The sequence below is a fragment of the Apaloderma vittatum genome, unplaced genomic scaffold (assembly GCF_000703405.1).
Source record: "Apaloderma vittatum isolate BGI_N311 unplaced genomic scaffold, ASM70340v1 scaffold8298, whole genome shotgun sequence".
In the NCBI taxonomy this organism is placed as follows: Eukaryota; Metazoa; Chordata; class Aves; order Trogoniformes; family Trogonidae; genus Apaloderma; species Apaloderma vittatum.
In genome coordinates this window covers 1-7,283 of record NW_009729007.1, presented here as the reverse complement: position 1 = coordinate 7,283, position 7,283 = coordinate 1, and positions in this window count along the sequence as shown.

Genomic DNA, 7,283 nt, shown 5'->3' with positions numbered 1-7,283 from the left:
CTTTCCCTTTTGCTCCTTTTGGTGTTTTTTTTGTTGCTTGTGGGTTTATTTTATTTTTTTTGTGTGGGTTTTTTTTGGTTGATTTTGGTGGTGCCTTTTTGGCATTTAAAGCATTAAATATACAGATTTTTCTTCTTTTTATTCTTTAAAGAAGACAATTATCTAGGGAACAAAGTACCTCACCTTCAGCACCCATACTTTTGATTAAGTACCATGTTTGTCTGATCCTTGCTTAGGATGAGAGAGGATGACTAAATCACACCAGTTTTCTGGAGATTTGTTAAACACCTTTTGATAACCACTTAAGCTTAGGTGGTTTCCCAATATTTCTATTGATAATTTCCTGTGAATTTTGCTTAAAGGAAGATCGAGTGAGCTGAGTTATTCAGAGAGAAATAATTACAGAGCTGTTGCTTTCATTCCCCCCTTCTGAGAAGTTTGCGATAGGTCCTCATCATCTGAGAGCCAGCACTTCTCCACGTCAAACATAACCCTGGAGTTACAGATATAAACCAGCTGATGAGCAGCATCGTTACACCATGATAGCATTACTAATTCCTGCCCTGCAAGATAGGCTGCTGTTTGTTATGAAATATGGTGGATATATGTGACATCCTTTGAATGTGCACAGACCAAGACATGTGTCAGCTCTATTAATAACACAGCAAGGCTCACGAGAGTATGTTTCTCTGTGACTGGGCTGTAAGAGTCAGACACCTTGACTGGAGGGTTACCACAAGGTTCCTCAAAACGGAAAACAGAAGACATCAGAGGTTTGGTCTGTGATTGAATGTACATTTTGGGTCTCTGGCTGCAAACCTTCTAGGAAGAAAGAGAAGACAGTGCACACAGAAGACCCAGTTCAGAAATGTTTTGGAGGGTTGGAATTGTAACATTTAATGTTATCTCTGACTGTGCTTTTGTTCTTTCTTTTTGCATGCTCACCCCACACATTTCGTATGCCGTTCAACAGACTGAACCCTCTCCATGCAACTTGCTTACTGTAAAAATCATACGAATGAAAAATGCCAGGAAAGCAGACTTGAGTGAGTATCTTTGCTATACCCCTGGAGCATCCATGTGCCTGTAAAACTACTCGGAATATAACCAAGTGTCACAAACACTACAGAGTATTTATAAAAGGAGTGATCTCACACCACGTGACTGCGGTATCCTGAAGATGAGCGAGCATAGTTAGAAGATACTATTTTTTCTTACATCTTTGCCAGTGTAATGCTGAAGTCTAGCATCAGTTGTACTTTAGAAGGTGTTTGTGCAAAATGCGTAAGAGGTTTCACATCTGAACCTGCAAAGAAAGGGATTTTTTTATTCATAGGGAGGGCTGCAATAAGAAGTTTAGATGGGTGCTTTTTTCCTGTGTTTCATTATAGAACCATAGATTGGTTTGGGTTGCAAGGGACCTTAAAGATCATCTAGTTCCAACTCTCCTTCATTCCTTCCTACTGTAACATCCACCGTGGGCATCCCTGGGCCTGTTGCAGAATGTTTTTTGTGAGCTCAAGACTGCACTTGGCACCTCTCATGTCAAGTTAGATTCAGCCATTGGAACAGCCCTGTTTCAAAACTTACTTGAGGACTCACACTTTTTCTGTTCTTGATTATTTTTACGAAATGCCCAGGAATTACAATTACATAAAGGTTTATTAATGATCCATAAATGTTTGAACTGCAAAGCATAAGAAAAAAAGGTGTGAATGACAAGCACCTCCAGTCCCAGGAGATGTGACTGATCATCTTGCTTTTATTCATTTATACAATTAAGAAGGTCTGAATCCTGAAATTCTGTAGGCACCAGATGAAGCTGAATTTATTCGATTAAAATGATGCAAGAAAAGACATTTGCTTTGAGTTCTAGACCGGAGAAATATGAAGAAATGTTTCTCACTGATTTTTACTGAAGTTGCTTTATTGTTTTTTGTTGTATGGGGAAGAAGAGCCTGTGTGAACCTTTCCACTTTATTATTAAAGTGCGGAAAGGAGATCTGAAGCTCAGTTATAGGCTGGAGAGAGATCCTTTGCTACAGCTAAAAACCGATTTGAAGGTACAAATGTGTGCTCTGAACTGAAAGCACGAAGTGTGGAAAACTAGAGCCCTTATATATCTCCCCACATAATCATGTTCTGGTAAACCATCTGCATGGTAATGATTTTGGCAAACTTCCTCTCTACCTTTTTTCTCATCTAGATCAATGCTTTCTCTTCTTGTCTTGAAACTCTTTTTATTCTGACGTAAGTCTCCTCACCTGCATTCGGAGCATGGCACAGGGTCTGGAGCAGCACTAAAGCCACAGCGTGGGCTTCCCAGCATCAGTCATTGTTGGATGTGGTTTCGATGCCAGTCGTGCTTAGTGCCAGTCATCTTTAATTGTGATGAGCGTAAAATTTGTCACTTGTATTTATCAGAAAGGTCTGCTTTTGCACCATTTCAGGTCATAATTTTCTATGCAGCCAGACTTGTAGAAGTCACATCTTTCAATGACAGGCTCTTTATCGTATAAAAGAAATGTTTTGTTAAACTAATTTAACCCCTGGTTAAACTCACTGGCAATCTAAAAGCTACTGCAAATTGCATATTGGTAACTCTATGTGATTTCACTGAGAAGAAGCAAAAAAGGAGGATTAAGACAAAAAAATGTACCACTTGGACAAAATTTTGCTGCTTAGTGTGTAAAACTGAGCAGTATTTTTGTTTCAGTCTTCTTTACAGTTCCCTAGAAAGTAACTTTACACAACCTTAGGAAAGCCATAAGCATGTCAACTTTCATCACCAGTGATGTAGACTTCTTTACAGTACCATTTTCCTAATATTGATTTTTCCCACTCATTCTTTCTTTTCCCAGCCCTGTTTTTATCACTTCCCTTTTCCTGCAGACTCTTGTAGAGAGAGCCAGTTGGCAAGTGTCACCTCTTTCTCATTCACCTTAGAGATTTTAACACTAACGTTTCCCAAGTGAATCCCATTTTGTTATTTTCTCCTCTCCAGATCACTTCTGGCACTCGGTTTCTCTAGAGTTTTTGGATCATATTGTTTTAATACTCGTCTAGTGTTTAGAAGGTCTCCCAACCTGGTGCCTCAAGTTAACTTTGTTATTGGTCTATCTGCTCCATTTCCAGGTAATGGAGATGGGAAAATTAAGCCATAGCAACAGACTCTCGAAACCTTACTAACATCTCCCATGGAATAGATAATATAAGACCTTTAATGAAAGTTCAATGCATAAGATAGTATTTTTATCTAAGACAATTTAAGTTGTTTCCTTCTGCTTTTAATACACCCTTGCACCATTCTATCTCTCCTGCCCACTGATCCATCACTTATAAATCATAATACTAATTTCCACTCATGTATTGATGAGTAGCTGATGCCATTGATACCAGCTGTGAATTTATTGCCTTGTTTGCTTTCTACACGTTCCCCCTTCCCACTGAGCACACCCACATCCCCATCAGGCTCATTTGGGGCTCTTGATGTTCCTGGACCCATGAACACTTGCCAGTTCCTAGATTTGGGTGTGTGTCCCATCTGCATCCTGACTCCCTCACGGGATGAGACTTGGATGTGCACCAATCCAACCCACCCTTAAAACCACGTCTTCCTCTGCAGAGAATTTCCAGTTTCAAGCTCAGCCTCTCACAGCCCTTGGGCAACCATCATAGCTCCAGAACAAACAGAAGGAACGCGTCTTTTCGCAGCATGGGGTTCAGGTTGGCAACTCCCCACAGCAGGAGATCATGGATGCTGAAATATATGTGGGTTCCAGGCTGAGATTGGACAAGTTCATAGAAGAAAAATCCAGTGAAGGCTGGCTTAGGAAGTCTCTGAAATTTAAAATAGGATGCCTGCCCTCTTCTACTCCTCCTTAGACACCCACCACTAGATGTGGGGCTACTTCTTCTCCAGCACCAATGTCCATCCCTAACAAGACCAAAAATCCTTTCCAAGAAAAGGTAAAGGGCTGAAAGAAGAAGAAGAAGACACTGCTGAGAATCAAAATAATGAAGTGGAATTTAAAAATGGAAAAGAAAACAAAACAGTGTGTTAAGGTAACAAAGAGGCAAAAATTGACAACTGGATAGAGACACAGAGCTGATCAGTTTTAAGTCAACTTTCCCTGCTTCCTGAAACGCTCAAGGGCCTTCAGTGGATATTGCCTATGGACCCTGACTGGTGTAGAGTTCAAAATATTCTTCAGCATTTTCTTAGTGAGAGAGTGATATTTTGTGAGGCTTTTACAGATTTGTTTGTTTGTTCATTTATTTATCTATCTACTTAATTATTTGTTAATTAGGCTTGTGCATTTTGGAAAATTCCAAGTTTTGGACTTTCTAAACATACTTCTTTTATTATTTTGGGTATGATATTTTTAAAAATTATTAAGTATGCTTTACATTTTTATCAAATCCCGTATTTTATGGCACTGCAGCAGCAGTGCTGCCATGCATGAGATCAATTCATGGAAAGGCATTTGAGATCCGGAAAAGAAATATAGTCAGTGAAATACATTGTTTTTTAAGGAACTATGGTCCAATGTGATACTTGCTGCAGGAACCCACAGACTTCCTCCGGTGTTCTTTCACTGTTGTTATTGTTTCATTGTTATTTATTACTTCACCGTTTAAGCAGTTGCAATTATGTCCCAACAGCCTATTGTTCTAGGTGCTGCTTGAAATCTCATTAAAAAATAAGGGGATGTGGAGTGATAAAGCCCAACAAAGGGGAAAACGGAGGGAAAGAAAGTAAAGTTATTTAGCAATATTCCTCAGCAAAGTGATTATTTTAAGAAGAGACGCAAATAAGACTAGTGATACTGTTTTAAGGGTACTTATAGGGTGCTCCACCCAAGGTGAAAGGCAGGGTGGGAGAAAGTGTGGAGGGTTTTTTTTAAGGAAGTTTAGGAGATTAATGTTGAGTGCTCCCTGGAGGCAGGAAGTGATCTCCCAGGACTGAATGAATTCTGAGAGTCTGATTGCAAAGGGCTTTGGGAAGGAAGGTGTTTACTTTCACAGAAGGAACCCCCATTCTTTTTTTAAAAGGAATATTCTAAGTTCCAATGACTTCAATTATCTAATATTCTGCATTTTAGAAGGCAGCAATGCCTGCGTGTCTACCCACCCTCAGCCAGACCCCTGCTCAGCTCCATAGCGTGTGAAGAAGAGGAAAAGTGCTTTTCTCAGCTGTTGGTGATAGTTTATATTTCACGACAGATGGGTGCAAGTGTGGGGAGACATGGTGAAGGAGATAGTCTGGGCAAAGGGTGTTTGAGACCACATTCTTTGTTCGGATTCTGTCAGCACAATAAGGGAAACTATACCCTAGCAGCCATGAAAAAAATCTGCCCCCTATAAACAGCCTCAGTGTGAGCTCTTCAGCATTGCCCAAGAGGAGGAGGTTTTCCAGGTTTCATAGAATCATAGAATGGCATAGGCTGGAAAGGACCTTAGATTTCTGCCCAGGTTCCAGATGGGCTGGAGGTTGTGTCTGTTACTGTAAAAAACGGAGGTGGAATTAAAATTAAAAGTGTTTGAGCTGTCTTTGAGGCAGGTGGGCTTTTAGCTTGAGCTTAAAGTCAATGCCCAACTATTTGGGCTGCAACGTGGGGCTGCGGTGATTTTTAGCGTGGGTCATGTCACTGTAATGCTTTTGAATGGTAAAGCACAATTAAGATCCAGTCCTGCTATTATCCTGGTAGATAATTAGGCACTTAGTGTAATAACTGGACGAAGAGACCAGGCTTTCATAAGCACCTGCTACCACGCCTGCTTTGGGCAGGATATTGCCCCACAGTGATACCAGAGCTGCCACCCCAAGCACGTTTGACAGCTGCTCACGTGTCGTGGTCCGGAGGAGGGACAAAACAGGTCACTGAGGAGAAACTCTGCTGTGTAAGCGCCGTAGTTAGGTGGTGGTTAGGCTTAGATACCAGGGTAATGATGATTTGTTTGCATGTGGCTGGTGACAGGAGCCTTGTACACATACGTGAAGAGGCGTTTGATACAGGGCAATGGGGTATTGAGATGTGACCGACCAGCTCAGGCGCAGGACACGCCGTGAAGCTCCAGTTCTCACATCTGTTTGTGCCTGGAGCTGGTTGGGCAGAATGCAGGCCTGAGGTGTAAAAAATCCAGATGTGTCAAAAATGTTCCTGAGTGTTTTAAGTGCCTGCCTTGCAGCACATGGAAAATGGTTCAAGAATAAGAGGCAATTAGGAATCAGAGGACACCTGAGTTACAGGAGGAATCACCAAACACATTTTGCAGGTGGGAGGAGGGAAGCATGCTTGTTCAGTGGCTGTGTCAGAAGTACCCCTGAGAAAGTCAAAGATCTGAACTGAGAAGTCAGAGTTCTGCTATCTGACATGGAGTTATTTCTTAAAGGCGTATGATATTGTGCAGTAGCAGACAGTGATCGCTTGCAGAAAAGATAAATCAGCGGACTTTCAAAGTAAACTTTGTTCTTCACAGCAGACTTTAGCTATTTCAGAAACTTCAATGAAATAAATTTTGGATGGCTCACAAATTTGTGGACTAGGGTTGTTTTGATCCTTCTCCTACTGGGGACCAGAGCTGGGAGCAGTCTGTGCTACTATCAGTCTGGACTTCCCAAGAGCAAAGAAGGATTTTCATATGGACATTTGTTGTATAAACACAAACGTTTGGGATTGATTGCGATTGTTAGAAACTCAGGTGATTCCTATGTTTTGATATTTTTAAAGAATTTATGTATCTTATACTTTCTCCGCAGACACCCCCTTGTCACAGGGGAGAAGCTTGCATGCCCTTACGAGGTTGCGAGCTACACTGGTGGTGGCATAGGCCTCTGATAGGGTCTCAACTGAAGGGTCAGACTAAGTGTGTCCATGGGTAGGATGGGCTCGCTAGCCTCCTGGCAACCATCCTAGAAGGACAACTCTAACTCCAAACCCGGGCAGATGGAGCTCGTTTAGCCCTGTAAGGCCATCCATCTATGAGAAGGATACTCTAACTAAACCTACGTCCTGAGGACTTTGCTGTCACCATCCAAGCAGATGAAGCTTAGGAGTAAAGGGTGGGGCCAGTTCTGCACACGCTGAGCCTCACCTAAAAAAATCCATTGCGCAGGCTTGAAGAATACACCCTCATTTGTAAAGTCCTGTAGCGACAGGCGAGGGATGAAATGGCAGGTGATAAGGTGCACTGGAAGCCACAGACCCTACTCTGCATGCAGGCGGTTCAGGACATTGGTCATTTAAGGCTGACCCCGGAGATGACAGTCTTGTTCGGCA